We start from the raw sequence: 20,254 nt of genomic DNA, 5'->3' as shown, positions 1-20,254 counted from the left end.
TTGCTAAAATATTTGCGATAGGTAAAATATTTGTCTCTCTTTCTAAAATAAGTGATAAACAAGTTAGCCAGTGGAACTTGTCAGGAAAGAAGGACTGTTTTTGTTTTACGCACAAGCGGCCCTTCTGATTCCAAAATGGCTTGGAGAGGGAACGGAGAACATGCCATGCGATTAACTTATGGCAAAGGCAATTAAAACAATTTGTGAAAATGCCAGAAAGTGTTATATTTACAAGCAAATAAAAAATAAATGTAAGATTTGTAATATATAGCGTTATATTTATAAATTTTTTGTTTATAAATTATCTTATATACTTTGGGGAGTATAAATATTTAAGTATAAATTTTTTGGAGTACATAGCACCGAGGAGTCAAATATTTATGTAATGCCCGACTACTTGCAAGAATCAATGACTGTCCCCACACACTAACACCAGACTTTTCAGTGTGTTTTGTCCTCACTCGCACACTTCCCGGGAAAACTTCCCAGGAGGTCACCCATCCCAGAATTGCTCCAAGTCAAGCATGCTTAGCTGTGGAGTTCTTCCGATCCGGGCTACCGAAAAATAGATACATCTTGTTAGTATAGGTAGTACCAATTAATTCTTATAAGTCATTCCTAACTGTACCGTCACATACCAGCACAGTCTCTGGAATCCCTCTCTTTCGGGTGTTGATTCGATTCATTCATGAACCCCCAAGCTGCAAGATTTGGCATGAGCCGCTCATTGTCCGTGCCCTTTCGCACCGGCGATGACTCCCTGCCTTTGCCAGCTCTTGGGATGTTACATGCCCACCAGCTTTCGCCTGGTTCGTCCTCGAACCACACCGTACTGGAAGAGAGGCCCTGCTCTGATACCACTTGTAACGCCCGGCCACTTGCAAGAATCAATGACTGTGCCTACACACTAACACCAGACTTTTCAGTGTGCTTTGTCCTCACTCGCACACTTCCCGGGAAAACTTTCCAGGAGGTCACCCATCCCAGAATTGCTCCAAGTCAAGCACGCTTCACTGTGTAGTTCTTCCGATCCGGGCTACCGAAAAGTAGATACATCTTGTTAGTATAGGTCGTACCAATTAATTCTTATAAGTCATTCCTAACTGTACCGTCCCATACCAGCACAGTCTCTGGAATTCCTCTCTTTCGGGTGTTGATTCGATTCATTCATGAACCCCAAGCTGCAAGATTTGGCATGAGCCGCTCATTGTCCGTGCTCTTTCGCACCGGCGATCACTCACTGGCCTTGCCAGCTCTTGGGATGTTACAATTTAAGTGGGTATTCTCCGGAGTATATAATATAGAGGAAGGTTATAGTTACTATTTCCTACTACTAAATCTTAACTGTTGATTTCGTCAATCTAACGGTTGTAATTTATTGGGTCATATTTATAATTAAGTATTAATTTCTAATAAATTATAACCGTTAGATTGACAGAGATCAACGATTAAGATTTGATAGTAAGAGGTAGTAGAAAAAAGATGTAGTTAGTATAACCTCTCCCTATAATATAACTTGTAAGAGTTTTTAAACAAAAAAATTTATAAATGTAATTTACCCCTTAAAACTATGGGTTTTTTCGTTTCTTATGTCACATGAGATAACATCTCTCATGCTATAGACACAACAAGTGGTAGGTCCCACCACTTGTTAAAAAAATAAAAAAATAAGAAAGAAGATAGTACGGATTTCGATGCCTCACAACATGAAAAAGCAATCTCCAACAACATGAAAAAATGATTTCCCTAAAACTATTTGTGTAAACGCCAGAAAGCTCATATAATATCAAAGTTTTCGTCTAAAATTTGTTTCCAATAAGTTTCGAATTATTTAGTGCAATAGTTCTTGATACTAGATAGTTCAACGCACTGGCGGATCCACGTGTGGACAAATATCCGCACGTGCGGACATAAATATTTTGATTTTTTTTCTTTGTTGTAGGTCCTTATTATTTGTCTCTTGGTTCAATATTTATATTAGTTAGCAACATAGCAACGCACAGAGATGATTAAATTGAAGTAGCGATGCAAATTGATTAGAGAGATTCTTATGCTCTCTTCATCCTTTGTTTCCTTTTTCATTTTTATAAATTTACTTTCTCTCCATCCTTCGAGTCTCTCTTAAGTCTTACCTGCACACAAGACATTTGTCTTCTTTCTCACTCTCGCGCGCATCATTGTGGTAGTTTCACCTCTTTTTAGGTTTTGATTGTGCTATGTTCTTCACTATGTTTTTTGAGTAATATTTCTCTCAAATTGATTGCATAAGAGATAAATATTTTTCTACACTCACATAGTCACATTGATAATTGAGCTACTATTTTATTTTATTTTCTCTCTCTTGGTAGGCCCCACAATTATATGTGAGTGTAGGAAAATATTTCTCTCTTATGCAACTTGAGAGAAATATTTACCCATGTTTTTTTCTCCATGTTTCGTTTTTACAAATCCGGATCTTCTACTTGTTTTTGCTACTGATTGGTAAGATTTAGGGAGGAATGATTGGTCAAACTATTGCCTGCAATTTCTTATGGAAGCAACTAGATTATGAGCCGGTTCATAACCTTGTACATAAAGCGTTAATTTAAACTTTATTTACAAAAAAAAATCTCATGGGCGCTGCCCCCAAATCTCCGCCACTAAATGTGTGGACATAAATTTTTTTTCTAGATCCGCGACTGGTTCAACACTGAACTGTATATATGGTAATTTTCTTTGCACCGAAAAATAAAGGAGCATGAAAAAGAAAAGGCATAATATGCATGTAGCAGAATGCAATAAACTATTATAATACATACCTCATGTGACACGCTTTTTGTTTTTTTCCTTTTTCTTTTAACAAATGTTGATGTTGTAAGAATTTTTATAAAATATGATTATATGAAATTAGAACATCAAAAGATTCAGTCTTACTTATTGAAGATGTGATTCTTGATTTTTTGAAGGCTTCTTGTTTATTCTGATGCTCCTGCAATTGAAAGACCAGGATCTTCCTCTGCAATTCACATCACTCCTTGATCACAACCGTTGATGGGGCGAGTTGTTGAGTGACGATTTTCTAACACACTGTGAATGCAGAGGGGACTAGCCAAACTTATTAACCCTAGTCCCCTTCCCATCATGGGCCTATGGGTTAGGCTTACACTGTTACCCACACTAATCAGTTTACAGATATCCAAGCCCAAATCAAAAGGATCACTAATTAACTGGGCTTTATACTGCACCCCTATATGGATCATGGCTTAGCCCTTTTTTTATTAAAACAAGAAAAGCTACAATTGATTGAAGCCCACAATTATTATAAAAATTTCTAACATTCTTCCACTTGGACAAAATCAATTGTAAAATTTTAATTTAAAAGAGAAAAGAAAAAAAAGTTATTTGAAAACGACTCTCGGGCTAAGGACTAATTCTTATAATGTGGCCATATTTTAAGAAAATACATGATCCAATGTGCGATATCTGAATATGACTCCATCCAACTAAAATCAAATAACATTAAATCATGCGGTGATTATACCCTTACCGATATAAGACCTTCCATGGTCACAAATGTTACTTGACTCCGTTGATTAGTTATTAGTGTGGAATGTAGCAAGAAAATAGCATGCCAATGTGATCTAACAACAGCCAAACTGCTATTTTCTCTGTCAGTCCTCAAATTTCTCTCAAATGCATTAAAGCAAGAGAAATTCCATGATTTATCAAAAAACCATCATATAATCAAATATGGTGTCGACTACGGACCCTGTAGTCCTTACAACACCATTATGTCTCAAACTCCCGTATAGTGTCAACCACAAACATGATGGTTCCAACGACACTGAGTTCCAAAATCATGCCTCAAACTTCAATATAGTGTCAACCACAGGCATGGTGGTCCTAACGACACTGAGTTCCAAAATCATGTCTCAACTCCAATATAGTGTCAACCACAGGCATGGTGGTCCCGACGACACTGAGTTCCAAAATATCTCACAATTGATAAACATAAATACAATACTCAATATATACAATAATAAAACTCAAATCATTATCAGTTGTTCAAAATAAAATTTGTCTGTTAAATAAACATCAATTATATCCAAAATAAATGGTTCAACGACAAGAAAATAATAAATGATTCAAACTTCCTCTAATCAACTAAATCAAAGGAATTTACAATGCCCATATTCTTCACATGTATTTATCATGGGCCTAAATCTTTTGGTTAGAGAGTCAGTCAATATTCTCAACAACTAAGTCATTCACTTAGGGTGTGCATGACAACCATTCTATTCTCGAGCAATGTTTCTGAAAAGAAACAATTCTTTTCTATTTCTGTGCCTTGGAACAGTTTCTGAGAAAAAAAATGTGTTTGATAACATGTTTCATTTTTATTCCGAGAATGAGAATTGTGTTTGATAACACAACAAATAATATAATAAAAAATAATTCTTATTAAATATAAATTTTTTTGGATCAACTCTTTCTTTTCCATATGGTGTGGTTGTGGTGGTGGCGGCGGCGGTACGGTAGTGGTGGTGGCAGTGACGTGGTGAAGATAGTGGTGGTGGTTGTGACGGCAGTGGCTGCGACAATGGCGGTGATAATGGTGGCAGCAGCGGTGGTAGTGGTGGGGATGGTGGTGGTGGAGGTGACGGCAGTGACAGCAACAATGGTGGTGGGTATGGTGGTTGGTGGCGGCAATAATGGTAGCAGTGACATGGTGGTGGTGGTTGTGAAGGCATCATGGTGGTGGTGGTGGCAGTGGCTGCGGCAGTGGTGGTAGGTGACAGTGGTGGTGATGATGGTGGCGATGGCTTGGTGATGGTAGTGGTGGCGTTGGTATAATGGTGGCGATGGTGGTGGTGATGACGGTAATGGTTGTGTGGTGGTGGTGGTTGGTGGCGGCGGCAGCGGCGATGGTGGTGAAGATGGTAGTGGTTGCGGCAATGGTAGTGGTGGCGTCGTGGCGGTGGTAGTGATGGCGATGGGGGTGGTGGCACTGGCGTGTGATGGCGATGGTGGCAGTGACGACAATGGTTGCGATGGTGGTGGTGGTGGTGGTTGATGGCGGTGATAGTGGTGGTGGCGGCGGTGGTAGTTGTGGTGGTGGTGGCACTGTGGTAGTGATGGGTAGAGGTGGTGGTAATGATGGCGGTGACATCGTGGTGGTGACGATGGCACTAGTGGTACGATGGCGGCAGCGACGACGGTGGCGACAGTCGTGTCAGGATGATGGTGGTGGTGGTGGTGATAATGGTAGAGGTGGAGAGTGATTGAGAGAGATAAGTGTTTCTCATTTTGAGCCCGGGAACAAAAAAACAGAATTTTTTTGATTCTTTTTTCTGTTCCCCAGCACAAAAATTAAACCGGTTCTTCCCAGGAACAAAAAAATAAACCGGTTTTATCAAACGAGTTTCCTATTTAAAAAAAAAAATTGATTCCGGGAAGGTTGTCATGCGCACCCTTACAATACAAGAAAAAAAAATTTTCTCCCACTGACTTTGTGATAAATATACTAACATAAATTATTTTCATCATAACTCAAGAAAGTCACTACCTCATCAAATCAGCATTAATGTAAAATAAAATCCATGTTGATTAAAAAAAAGGATATAGAATTCAAAACCCTTTTCAAAGAGGTCTTATAGAAAATTCATTTCAAAATAAACCCATATCCTGACATTAAAAACTAAGCAATTATCTCCCACTGACTCCACAATAACTTCAAGATCACATAAAATCAATCATATCTCTCCCCTTAAAAAAGCACATCAAGTATGTTCTCTACATTAATTATAGGCTAACACGCAATGCCCTATCAAGATCAAAATTCATAAAATAAAAATATATATATCTCTTCTCCATTAATCATAATTTAATCCAATCAACAATTCTATTATGACATTGTTATCGTTCATATCAAAAATATATTTATTACATCAATACAATTATATTAATTACTGACAATTAAACAATTTCAACAAAGTAATTAGTATACTATAAACTCATTTTTGGGCAGAGCATACAATACACAATTATTTCGCATCATTTAAAATTTTATCTTCATATAAGTTTCAAAATTTGTTTCATACAACAACCCCTTTGTGCACGTAATTGCATATAATAATTTTATTATTAAAAAACTCTCACAATTTTTAAATAACATTACAAATAACATTCTGAAATAATATGAATAACTTTATAACATCATTTTCAAAATTTATAATGCATTCTCTAAACTACAAATTCTCATGTCCAACATGAACAATTATACACCTTGGCTTAATAATGAAACTTAATTGAGATAGTACATAAAATATATGCTAAATTATGGATAGTAAGTACTGACATTATAATCACCATATTCTATAATAATTTTTTTATTATTGATCACTTTTTTTTAAATAAAAAGAGGAACATAAATATTATACGCATCAAAAACTAAAATAATTATTTCAAGAATATTGAACAAGAAATTATCTAAACACACTTACAAATTGATTCAAGGAAAACATTAATAGAAAGGTATAATCTTGGTTACCAAAAAAAGAAAAAAAAAGAAAGGTATACTCTTAAGGCAAAACAAGAACGCATCAGAATAAATTATAGGGAAATATACACCTTCAATTAAATCAAAATATTATAATGAGGCCAACATAATAGTACAGTATCCTTTGGGTAGAATGCACAAACCAAGGTCTAAATCAAGGCCAGAACCTCAAATGAGTTAATCAATGAGCACAACATTGAGTTTGAAAATCTATTCCCTTTGGACAGATAGATTTCTAGACTAATGAGCCTCCAATAACTTCATCTACAACCTGAAGAAGTTGCTCATCATAAGTTAATCATTAAGTACAACAGGTTGTCATAACAAGGCCAACATAATAGTACATTCCCCTTTGAGTAGAATGCACAAACCAAGGTTAGAACCTCAGATGAGTTAATCAATGAGCACAACATTAGGTTCGAAAATCCATCCCCTTTGGACAGACAAATCCCTAGACCAATGAGCCTCCAATAACTTCATCTACAACCTCAAAGAAAAGTTACTCAGTGAGCATATACTGACTTCAGAGATTTGTCCCATTTGGGCAGACAAGTCACTTAGATCAATGTACCTCCATTAACTTCATCCCAAACAATTTCATAGTTATAACATACAAATACCCCTTTGGGCAGGAAATTGCATGAAATAACCAAAATTATTTTTCAAATTTTGCAAAGAAATTTTCACAAATCTTGCACCGAAATTAATTTTCTTTTGCCTAAAACCACAACCCAGTCCACAAGAAAGTGCAATATCTCTACTGATAATGAATCAAAGATAATAGCATCTTCAACAAAATTTTACACTCAAATAATTCAAGCGGAAGCATGCATCTTAATAAACAAAAAATATTAGAGCAAGCATATAAAGTTTATCACTTTCCCAAAAAAGGATATTTATCACAACAATTTATTTATTTATTTTAAATATATCATAAAATCATATTTAATTATAACACCACACAAGTAATATTTGGTGAAAATTAAATTACTATTGGGCTCATACGTGCCTTATGTGCCATAGCCTATGGATGAGCTTCACTCAAAATATACAAATGGGTCTTCTTCCCCACCAAGCAGATCAACCACTAGAGAAATAAGTTGCATTCATAAATAATCCCTAACTCTAAACAAAATAGTATTCATAAAAGCTATCATGGATTCACGCTTTTTTTTATTCATGTTAAATGTGATGTAACCCACGAGATATCAAATAACTTCTATTTTAAACTATCCATACCAAATAGTTTCAAACTAAATACAAAAACAACAATGGTAATGTATTTTATAATAGCCCTAACCTAATTAATTAGCAAATTACATGTAATTAAATAATTAAGCATGTTTTAGTGAGTAAAATTAAGTATAAGGTTTAATTAAATGAATCTGAGTCACTTTGAAGTTTAAAAGTGTACTCAGTGAAAATTAAAGGGTGTAAATGGGTACTGGCGAAAGTGCCCAAAATATAAAAATATAAATATAAATATTCCTAGAATAATATTCCAGACTTTTGGGTAAAGTTTGGTAATTAATGGGGTTGAATAGATAGATGAACGAATACCCATATAAGCCACTTAACTAAGTAAGTGACTTAGAAAGCAAATAGAAAACCCATTTCCCCCATTGACCCGTCGAACAGCAAACAGAAAGGAGGAGAAGAGAAGAGCGGAAGGTGAGGGGAAAACCTAGAGATTGCAAATCTCAACCATTTTGAGTGATTCCAAGGCCTAACCCACTCCAAATCTTCCCATCTTTCATAATCCAAGCTTAGTTTTAAGTGGGAGTTATTGTGTGATGAGATATTGCCCCTCAAAAATTCGACCCTTTGTGAAATTTTGGGGTTTTGAGAGCTTCAACCTCCATTGAAGCTTGAGGAGTCATCAACCCTTGGTTGTGCAACCATTGATGGTAAGATTCTACCCCTTGAACCTTATTTTCATGGAAAATTGCATGAGTTAGGGTTCAATGAATAGTAAATTGGGGTTTTGATAAAATGTGGTTAAATTAGCTATGTTCTAGGAAGTATGGAGCTTAGTGTATGTTGTGAAAAATGCTAGGAATGACATTTAATCGGTGAAAATGAGCTTAGATGGTTATATGACTATACCTTGGAAAATTGCAAGAATATGATGCTTGATATTGGACTTTCTTGCAATTGTACTCAATGGTTTGGTTGGTTGTTGATTATGCCTTTGTGATGTTAGGATTGAGGCATTCATACCGACCGTGAGTGAGAAACCGTTGGAGCAAGCTATGGAGCTTGATTAGCTCATCAGAATAGGTGAGTCTATGCTTTAGTTGTGGCATGATTGAGTAGTGGTTATCAATTATGAGGCACTCTTGGATGCAATATGTTTTAATTGCATTAAACCTTGTGTAGGTTTTGTTTTGTGAGTGGATAATTGTAACTGGTTGCAGAAACTGTTGGTGGGAACAAAGGTTGGCTAAAGCTTGAGGTAAGCCTTCGGACCTTGGGTGTAATTCCCTTGATTGTTCCATCAAGCCCTGAAAGGGTAGTGGTGATTATAGTGTATATAAATGCAATGAAATACTGTAATGCTTTGTTATACGTATTTGTATGCATTTGGTGTGACATAGGATGGTGTTTCCCTATGTGGTATGTTGCATGACGATGCGTAAATCATACTTGGTAGTTAGCTGGCCAGTAGGACTATTTGCATCTGAGTTTCCTTAGGACAGCTTGAGAGCTCGAGGGATTTCTCCTGGAGATGTATTGCACTTTGCATAGATATGTATTTACTGCATTATTATTGTTATTGCTATTACACTGATATGGAATTGTGGGGTGGAGAGATGCTCCAAGGACCCCTGTTTACTGGATATATTCGTATATCTCACCCCGTGTTGTGGGGACCCCCTTTCAGGTAAGGATGCTGCAGGAGCCACCAGTGGCAAGTGGCCATACTTGGACTAGTAGTGATGCACGAGGACCCTGCATTTTGATATTATACATGTTTTTTTTGTAGCTCACATGTATAGGATTGTAATTAATAGACGATTGATAGATGTAGGTTATGTTTATTTGGAATGGACTTAGCCTATGCTCATGCCTTTGGTTATCTCTTTGTTGATAGGAGCCAAGGGAGTGATCATAGTGTTTTGTAAGCTAAGTTCCATGCATTGTAATGAATATGATTTGTAATTGATGATTACCTTAAGTTCATTATATGCATGCTCTCTATGTATTGGATTGTTGAGCTGGAAAGTATATTAGGTACCTAGTTCTAAATTGGGAATTGTTGAGAAAACAAAGGTTATGCTGCCCAAATTTTAGTACAAGTCATGAGGAGAGGTCGTAAAGGTTCTAGGGTTCAGTTAGATGGTTGAACAAGTGTGGCTTGTAAATGAAAATGCAACCTCCCTAGAATTAGACTTGAAAAGTGAGGGTATTGGAATTCCCTGGCAGCGCGCTTAAGCGCCCAGGATCGCGCTCAAGCGCCCTGCTGCCCCTGTGAGAGTCAATGCTCTCTGTCTCCTCGCGCTGGAGCGCCCAAAGTGGGGGCTTAAGCGCCCAGGATTGTGCGCTTGAGTGCCCTGGTTTGCGCTTAAGCGCCCTTCGCTGCAGAAAGATGGGAGGCTTACTGTCTCCGCGGGTTTTAGCGCCCAGAGTGGGGCTTAAGCGCCCAGGGTTGCGCGCTTGAGCGCCCTGGTTTGCGCTTGAGCGCCCTTAGCCACTGAAGGAGGAGATGCTTCTGTCTCTGCGCGCTAAAACGTCCCAATGGGAGCTTAAGCGCCCAGGATATAGCGCTTGAGCGTCCTGGTGCGCGCTTAAGCGCCCATTTACACAGAAAGACCTGATGCTCTCTGCCTCCGTGCGCTTAAGCTTCCAGATGGAGGCTTTAGCGCCCGATAACGCGCGCTTGAGCGCCCTGTAGCGCGCTGAAGCGCGCAGGGCCTGTGTCCAACACACACTTTTGTTGCTCTAATTTGTCATAACGTGAGCTACAGGGCTCCAAACGAGGCGCGGTTCGAAGCCACGCGTAGCTAATGATTAGAAGAAGACATTTAATAACATTTGGTCTAAGGATATACGAGTATGATGTTAAGCTTAATTCATTTTATTCCGCAATGTAATATGGTTATGATCACGCAATTGGGCATTATAAATTCGGCATGCTTTAAAATGAAAAATTTAACCGGATTTTAAAATCACCCATGTGATTGTAACTGCACTTAATATCATAATGCGATGTTAACAAACCGTTTCTAGAACGGGGTGTTACATATTTATTCTATCCAAATATTTTCATTGACCCACAATCACGAACATAAAGATATATCTTGAAAGATTTCAATCAAATCCAAAGAGGATCTCAAATCAATTAATAATAATAAAATCAGAAATTATTTGAATATATGTATATAAACGATAAACACAGTAATAAATTGGGTCACTCAACAGAATATTCAATACCTTGATATTTTATATTAAATTCATAATTCAATATATTAAGAAAAATATAAAAGCTTCACATCGTTAACATTTGAAAATTCAATAGCTTAACCAAATAAATATTAGCCATCTGTTCTAAAACACCAAGATAATCGATTGCAAAATCAAGACGTGGTTGTCATTTTGCCATCGCCCAATGTGCAGGTATTTATTCAAATCCAAGATATGTGATGCCAATAAATATATTCTTTTAATTTATGCAAATAATAATTACCTTACAAATCGTGTTTTTTTTTTTGAAATTCTTTATTTGTAGTACATAACTTTAGGTGCCAATCATCGATTTAAAATTTACTTGTCTAAGAATGAAAGAAGACGACGATTTCAATTTCTAAAACATTCAATCATGTCCAATAATAAAATGATTGGGTTCTAAATCATATAAACTAGGCTCTGATGCCAAATGTAAGAATTTTTATAAAATATGATTATATGAAATTAGAACACCAAAAGATTCAGGCTTACTTGTTGAAGACATGATTCTTGATTTCTTGAAGGCTTCTTGTTTATTCTGATGCTCCTGCAGTTGAAAGACCAGGATGTTCCTCTGCAATTCATACCACTCCTTGATCACAACCGTCGATGGGGCGAGTTGTGGAGTGATGATTTTTTAACACACTGTGAATGCAGAGGGGACCTAGCCAAACTTATTAACCCTAGTCCCCTTCCCATCATGGGCCTATGGGTTAGGCTTACACAGTTACCCACACTAATCAGTTTACAGATATCCAAGCCCAAATCAAAAGGATCACTAATTAACTGGGCTTTATACTGCACCACTATATGGATCATGGCTTAGCCCATTTTTTTATTAAAACAAGAAAAACTACAATTGATTGAAGCCCACAATTATTATAAAAATTTCTAACATATGTTTTATTTCTAATCGTGACAATATGTGTTTCTGTAAGATACATTGAGATCTTCAATACAATTGTGGCAGCCTAAACGCAAATATAATGACAATCTCTCACCACACCTCCCAAACGATTTGAAGATTTAAATTGTACCTAGGGATAATAACTTTCAGCATGACCCGCTGACACGATACGAAAAATTCATGTTTTTATCAACCCGTTTTTGAATTTGTGTCATGTTTGTGTTTACAAAAAATGATTTGAAACAATTCGTATTGTTTCACGTATCAACCCGCCGCGAACCTGAAATTTACTCGCATTAATATTTTTGCAGTTTATTCATGTCGTGTTGTACACAATGCTATTCGTGTTTTATCATGTTGTTAGCATGACAAGTAACACATTTGTGGTTGTCAGATTATTCGTGTCGTATCTTGTCAACTTGCATAATGTTGGGTATGGCTCATACTACAGATGCTGATGAGAGCCCTAGTTGTCAGGATCAGCAGAAAGGCAATTGGGGTCCCGCTCCCAGGTGAGCGGGTGGTAGAGGCTAGGTGCTATTGTAGGCCTATGATTTATTGTAATTTTCTTAGTAGTTTGGGTTTGGGTCCATGAATAGCTGTTGTTAGGGTTTTCTTATCCTATATATATATTTTCTTTGTAAACCGAGTGACTAGTAACGAGTGGCGGTGAGGTGAATATAGTACAGACAAGCTGGACGTAGCCTAAATTGGATGAACCAGGGTAAATCTCTGTGTCTATTCTCTTTCTCTCTCTTTCTTTTTTCGATTGCAATTTGTGTGATTGTCGATTTCCAACACATAATAAGCGACATACTTCGAAGTTGCATTTTATTTGTATCGTGTCGTGTCCTGTCAACCCGCAAAATAAACGGGTTGTATTTGTATAGAAAGTTTTAATCCGATTTCAAATTCATGTCGTGTTTGTCTTGAATTTGTTTCGTGTCGTATCGACCTGAATGTCTTATCATGTTGTCTGCATAATAAGTAACACACTTTGCGATTGGTAAGTTAGTTGTATTGTGTTATGTCAACTCGCATAATAAGTGACACACTTTGAAGTTGTGGGTTAAGAATGTCGTGTTGTGTCAACCCACAAAAAAACGGATTGTATTTGTATTGCAGGTTTTAATCTGATTTCAAATTCGCATCGTATTCATATTGACCCGAATTGTTACCCTGTGTACCTAATCACATGCAAGAAGACAACTCATAATAAATAATCCATCTGTGTATACATAATGCATTTGGTTTCTTAAGCTTTATATGTGAATGTGTGATAAAGGTTGTGGATGTAACATCATGGATAAGGTAACTGGATAATGACTCAAACAGAGGTTCTGAATATTATCATCTGAACTTATACATACATGACGGCTCATTTAGATGAGGTAGGCAAGGACGGCCAACAACCAAAGATTTCTGGATATGCTTCCATTAGTAGGGCCTTCCTGATTACGTGGCATTCCCATCACATTAGCAGATAACTCTGTATATGCAGTATCATTATCACATACAAAAAAACATGCTCTTTTTCCTTTTCATGAAAATTGAAATGTAGGATTAGTTCCAATGGAGATGGTGGTCCTAGAGGTAGTAACATGTTTGGTCCCTCATTCCCCCAAAAGGAGCATGAAACTTGAGGTAAACAAAACAATAGCCCATAGCCCACACTCGATTGGAGGCAATATTATCTCTATATCCAATTTGTGTGGTCAATTGAACATTTGATCCAATATGTCTCGTGAGTATCACAAACGACATTTAACAAAAAAGTACATAATTTAGAGCATAGGGTTGGGCATATCTCTTTTTTATTTTTTTGAGATATTCCAATCGGTTCATCGCTTTGCAACTAATCCAATTCAGAGTGGGTTCTAGGATTAAGGCTTTAAAATCTTCCCAAAAATAATACTGGGGAAGATTGAACACATGTTGTCACCTGCTCAATTCTCTAACGCCAACTGAGCTACCATCATTTGATCCGCACATTCCAACCCCCAAGTCACAAAGCAAAATACGCCATGAGTAAAACGTTATTTGAAGGCAATTGTAGTTGAACCAAAAATACAAATACTATGCCAACTGGGTCTAACCGCATTCAGCCATTTTGGTCCCAGACAAGCTTAGCCGAAAGAGGGCCTGCAAATTTTAACTAGTACATGATGTTTTCAGGCTACAGATAAAGAGTATTTATGGGGAAACAACTTTCAATTATGAATGAATTACTGTGGATCTTTCTTTCACAAACGATAAATGAGTTAGGTATAGTACACGTAATGACATCAAGATAAATGGAATGAGAAGAATAAGATAAGCTCATTATCATAAAAGCAGAATTAATTACATGTGCATCTTAATTACTTGCAATAGAATAATGGTATGATCATTATTCATTAGAATATGGAGTGGAAAATTATTATCAATAACAATAACTTGGGTTTCCTTAGTTTTTAGAAGATTTATGCAATTGTCTATCTGCTTGAAAGGGAAAAAAGAAAAACAAGTGATTGGTGAGACATCAAAATTAAGAGATAGAGACCCTTGCTACTCATTATAACACAGCCAAAGTTGAAGATTCTGATGATTTTTTTATGGCTTTAAATACCAACTAATTATCAATAAATAAACATTGACATTCATTTTTAGGCCACTGATTTTTTGCCTTTATAAAGCAGAAATTACTTTCTTTTATAAATAATGCAACAGAAAGTAATTATCTCCCTTTTTTAACACTTTTACTTCTGGGTGCATGAAACATGATTAAGTTTCCGGACTTTATATTTTGAACCAACTACATCTTCAAGTTTAAAGTGTTTTAGAACTAAGAAAACTTATAACAACTCCCCCCAACCTTTCAAAGGAAACAAAAAGAGAAAACAAAAAAGTGATTGCTTTTGCTTTGAAATTTAATCAAACGAATGAAGATAATTTCAAAGCTAGCTTTATCTTATTTTTTGAAAAACAAATACATGCATGCTCAAATTTTAAAGGAAACTTAGTGTGGAAGATAAAAACATGATAGACCCTTTTCAACTAAAAGAAATTCCTGCTGACCCTTTAAACAATCTTGCCGTTTAATTAATGTGAGCAGCCATTAGTGACACCATGAGTCTTTAATGCTTCTATAAAATAACTTGGCAAAAGCCATCATGTTTACAGTTTATATGACCATATGATGCCGTGTGGAACTCAATCTCCCAGATTACTAAATACTTAATAACTTACCATAAGTGTTTGATAATCATTGTTTGCATTAGGCTTAAGAAACACAATAATTGAGGAAATTAATCAAATTATGATTAAAATTGTTTCTGATAAACTTTCATTTGTCCCACGCAAATGCACTTTTAGACCCACACATTCTAGTGACCACTGTTGTTTGAATTGAATATTAGGCCTTATCAAATCCATGACCAAGGATGGTGACTGAGGAGAGCTACAATGGCTAAGCAACCACAAAGTGTATGTGGCAAACTCATCCTTTTTATGAGATAGATTCAAATAATTGTGGGGTGTGCATGGCTTCCATATCTTTTATCTCAAACTATTTGGCTTTGTTAAAAGCATTAACCTCTTTCTGTAGCTTCAAAACTGTTACAATTGATGATGATGATGATGTCTACGGTGTGCATGTGTCAATCCCATCCTTGTGTTGTGTGGCCCTCTTTTTTTTTTTCCTCGCTTGTATTGTGTCATGTACATCCAGTTAGAAAATAATGAATAATTATCCGCTGGAATTAGCCTAGTAATGTGGGGTGTATTAGATGTTTGTAGTGTAGTGGTGCGTGTTCAATTCTCATGTAATGCAAAAAAAAGAAAATAATGAATATATTCTAGTGACCACCGGTGTGTGTTAGATGTTTGTAGTGTAGGTGGACACAGTTGGCTAAGGGTTTGGTCCATACCCTTCAAGGGCGTGGGTTAAAACCCCGCTGACCGATGTGAGGACTTTTTTGGTGAGTGATATATAATCCCTCCCAAAAATTTTCAAAGAGGTTGGGGGGTCTTCCCTGACCCTAGTGGGATACCGGTGTCTAATCCCACTTAAACTTTTTGTATTACGAAAAGAAATTATTCTTTAAGAAAGAAAGAAAAAATTAAACTTCGAGTCTTGTTAGTCAGAAGGAAAGCAAAAATGATGACTACTTCCTCCATGATAAGATACAATAAAAGATTCGGAAAACAAATGAAATGTTAAAGGGTCATCATTGTCCACCCCAAATTGTTTAGTGTTCAGGTACTTCAAATTTTATTATAATTGATCAATCTTTCGAATTTTCTTTTAAAAGAAAATAAGAAATTTTTTGAAATTTTCAAACGGGGACTAAATGTGAAATACTTTAGGTCCAAATTTAACTAGAAGGCCTTATAAGTTAGGACAGAGTTAGGTAAATTGAAATCATGGAGTCCAATCAAAATAACACAAAGTGTTATGAGATAAGGGCCCATTGGGGGGACCATACGATGCAACTGTAATATGTGTCGTTGAGTGCTTAAATGCAACCAAAAAAGTGTGTTACAGATAAACAAAATAAATAAGAAGTGTGTAAAAGTAAAGACCCCAAAAAAAAAATATTAAAAGGAAAGCGGTTTTTCTGTTATTTAAAAAATAAAATAATGTTATTTGTTCAATTTTAAAACTATAGGTTCACACAAGTAAATAAACAATTTTAAGTTATTTGGGCCTTATTTATATTCAATTAACTTCATTTAAATATTTTTAGTCGAATTTAGATTGATCTATGCGTACAATTGTATATAACTTTAATTGGTTTTTTTTTTTTTTTTGGGTAGATAACTTTAATTGGTTCTTTATTTAGAGCATGGAGAAGACAATTCATTGATTTTTTTTGCCAAGTAATTAATATCAGGTCTCTTCATATTAAATCTATCATTATATTGCCATACCATAATAATAACAGAACAGCTTACTTTCAGAGATTAATTTTTTTTTTTTTGGTAAATAGAGACAAACTTTTTATTTAATATTCAATTCAAAATTAGCGAAACTATGCAATACATCCCAAATTATTATTCTGAACCCCAGATAAAAAAGCAGAATGCAGTGCGGCCATAACATTCCTTTGAAAAAACTTTTGAAATCGACGTACCTTAACATCAAGCTTTATACGATTGAGTTAAAATTCTTCAAGTTACTTATTTTTTATTTTTTTTGAGGTTATAAGGAATTGAACACAACACCCTACACTACACATACTCCTAACACACACACCCCACACCACTTATCTTAAAGCTATCTTGTTTAATTATGTATTATAAGTAATATATAATTATATCATTAGAATTACTTTTCTCTCTTTCTGTTCAATTATTTTTCAAAACTTATATGCTGGAAAAAAAAATAACTTTAACATTATAAGTTATAACTATGTACTATCCGTAGTACATAATTAAAAAGGGTAGCTTAAAATAAACTAGGGGCTGTAAAAATATTTTTTTGCAATGTCTTAAATAGAGTGAGATCCAGAAACTTAAGTTTATGCAACTTTTCAAATTTATAAACTCCAAAATTCTTTCTATTCAATCATTCTTATGTTTAATGTTGGATTCTTTTTTTGTGCTTTCCCTCTACCCAACTAATATGTTTATTGGTTACATGCTCTGGCCTTGTCCCTGTATAGCAATAATGTTTAAATTACAAGCTTTTGTAGACACTGTTACACACAAAAATTGCATTATCAATAATTTGTGGACCACGTGCACATCACGTGCTGTCCAATAATTAGGGCACCGTCAATAGGCATGATATTACAGAGGTGTTTATTTAATTAATTAAGTCTTTTTTTAATACAATCAATTAAGTCTTTAAATGGAGTTTCTGTGATGAACCCTATAATGTGCCATTGTGATCATTGGTTGAATTGGAACACATGAGCTGGCTTTGTGTTATAGTCAACAAAATGGTATTGTTGATCATAAAATGTCGTAGCTAAAGGCCAAGTTAGGGTCCACAATTTTTAAAGCTAACTATATCACAGGTAATCACCAACTACGTAGATAAGTAGATACTAGATAGTGAGTGACCAGGGTACCTTTCTTTCTTCTTAAGACTTCAGTGCCATAACACATAATAGTAACTTCTAACCAAACAAAGCATTAACCCGATACTTATTTTCCTTTTAACTATGTTGAGATTAAACTTTAAAGGTAGAGAAAGAAATTGTACGTTCTGATCCGAAGCTTGAAGAGAAAACCCTCATGCATTCTCAGTGGTTTTTAATTCAAATCATATTTTAATTAACTTGACCAAGAAAAAAGATGCATAAATCAAAATGTAAAAACTTTGGTGTATTTTTTTTGAATAAAGAGAGATTGAGAATATAACGCATGTCAATATACATTAAATAATTGGACCATTGTTATCAAAAAAAAAAAAAAATAATTGGACCATTCACGAACAATAAACAATCCAACATAAATCATCAAACACACTGCTTTTTTTATCATTTGCTTTTGAAAGCATGCACTCGCAAAATGGATAAATGGTGCTTAATCATCCGTAACTTCTTAATTAGGCCAATCCCAATCTGCTCAATATTTTATACAATTTTTGAAAATTTTCCACTCTCTCTGTATGAAAAACACCTCATTTGATGCACTTGTGCATGTTGGGGGCCAAAACATGTCAATTCCCTGAGCTGATGATCACTGATTGTTCCTAATTTTCAATTCATTTTAGACCTTTATAAATTATAATGCCCTTTGATTTCGTCATTTTAAAAGTAAAAATGTTCAAGCTTGCAAATTTTAGCATAAAATATTAAAAGCATGCACCTTTTTAAATAAGCATGCTAAAAGCATGTACCTTCTGAACATATTTCTATAAAAATCTTCGACATTAATATGATTCATTTACTCGATCCACTGGTTGATACCATACCAAAAAAACCGTTAATTTATTTAAATAATCTCAAATTAAAAAATAAATATACAATAAATGAGGATTAATACGAACACTAAAAATTCGTATCATTTGTCAACAATTATTATTTTTCTTTGAAAAATAAAAATAAAAAACGCACCCATCCCGATGTCTGAATCATGCATGGCTGAGTGGGAGAGAAGTGCCTGCAAACTTTATTATTATTTTTTCTTTGCCTGTGGATTTGGAAGTTGCGACGGAAATGCAATCAGATGATACTTCTTGTTCTTGAAGCGTTTCTGTAATCGGCAAGTCCTCAAACCATATTTTTTTTTTTTCAATTTTGAAAAGTGAAATATTTCTTCTTACTATTATTGAAAGAGAAAGATTTCTTTTTATGATAAACTTTGTTTTTCTCATTCTATAGAATATAACTCTATGTAATTAATTTTAAATTCATTTCATACTTTGATCACCCTCATGATTAGCGAGTGTGAGCTATTTGTTTTTCATTCCTAACCAAATTTATGTGATTTTCCGTATAATAAATAGCATTACACTTCATAAAAAACAATAAATTAGGCTCTCTTAATAAGATATGCTTAAGTTATACTACTTTTTTTTGTTACTGTAAAACATTACACTCCCATTTTTTTCAGAAATGAAAATGCATAATAACTCTTAGCAATTATGAACAGATATGAGCTTACTAAGAGAATTTTTCCTCTCATTCTTAATGTCGTAATCACTCAGAATTGATTTTGAAACTTTAAAAAATAAAATGACTTTTTTAACACAAAATAACACTTAGATTTGAACTTATAAATTAATAAAACTTATCTAATTCCTTCAACATTAGCTCGCTCCTAGCAGCTTAAAGAAATGAAGTTTTGAACACTGCCATCCACTTAAAATTTTCATTTTATTTTATAAAATTTTATAATCAACAATATATGTTCAAAAATAATTATAAGTGATATACGACTGTCAAAATAAGTTATGACAGGTGGATCGACTCACGACACAATATGAAAATTCGTAATTTGTAAAAAAATTGTGTCGTAAAACTATTTGTTTCATGTGTAATATTATGTGTCAGTTGGTTTAATTAATAAAAGGGCATTATGGTAATTTGACTATTAAGGGAAGTTAGTAAAAGCATAACTGTTGATAGGTGCAGTTATATAAGAGTCATATGGTCAGTTTTCTGATTAAGGGTGTCTGACAGAAAATAACATTCCATCTGGGTCTGCCTATAAAAGTTGTATCATATCCCTATCAAAGAAGATACAAGAACATTGAAGGGTTAAGGCTCAGAGAAAGGATTCTACTGGAAAAGATATTCTGCACTTATGGATAAAGGTATGTATATGTGAAACTCATAAATTCTAAAGATCTTATTTCATGTTCTTGAATGAATATAGTTGAACATGAATTATTGAATTACTGATGTAATGCTTACATGTGGTATCAGAGC

The sequence above is a fragment of the Gastrolobium bilobum genome, unplaced genomic scaffold (genome assembly GCF_033153095.1).
Source record: "Gastrolobium bilobum isolate Gb01-03AN ecotype WA unplaced genomic scaffold, APGP_CSIRO_Gbil_v1 utg18832, whole genome shotgun sequence".
Taxonomy (NCBI): domain Eukaryota; kingdom Viridiplantae; phylum Streptophyta; class Magnoliopsida; order Fabales; family Fabaceae; genus Gastrolobium; species Gastrolobium bilobum.
Note: the sequence above shows the minus strand (reverse complement) of the source record.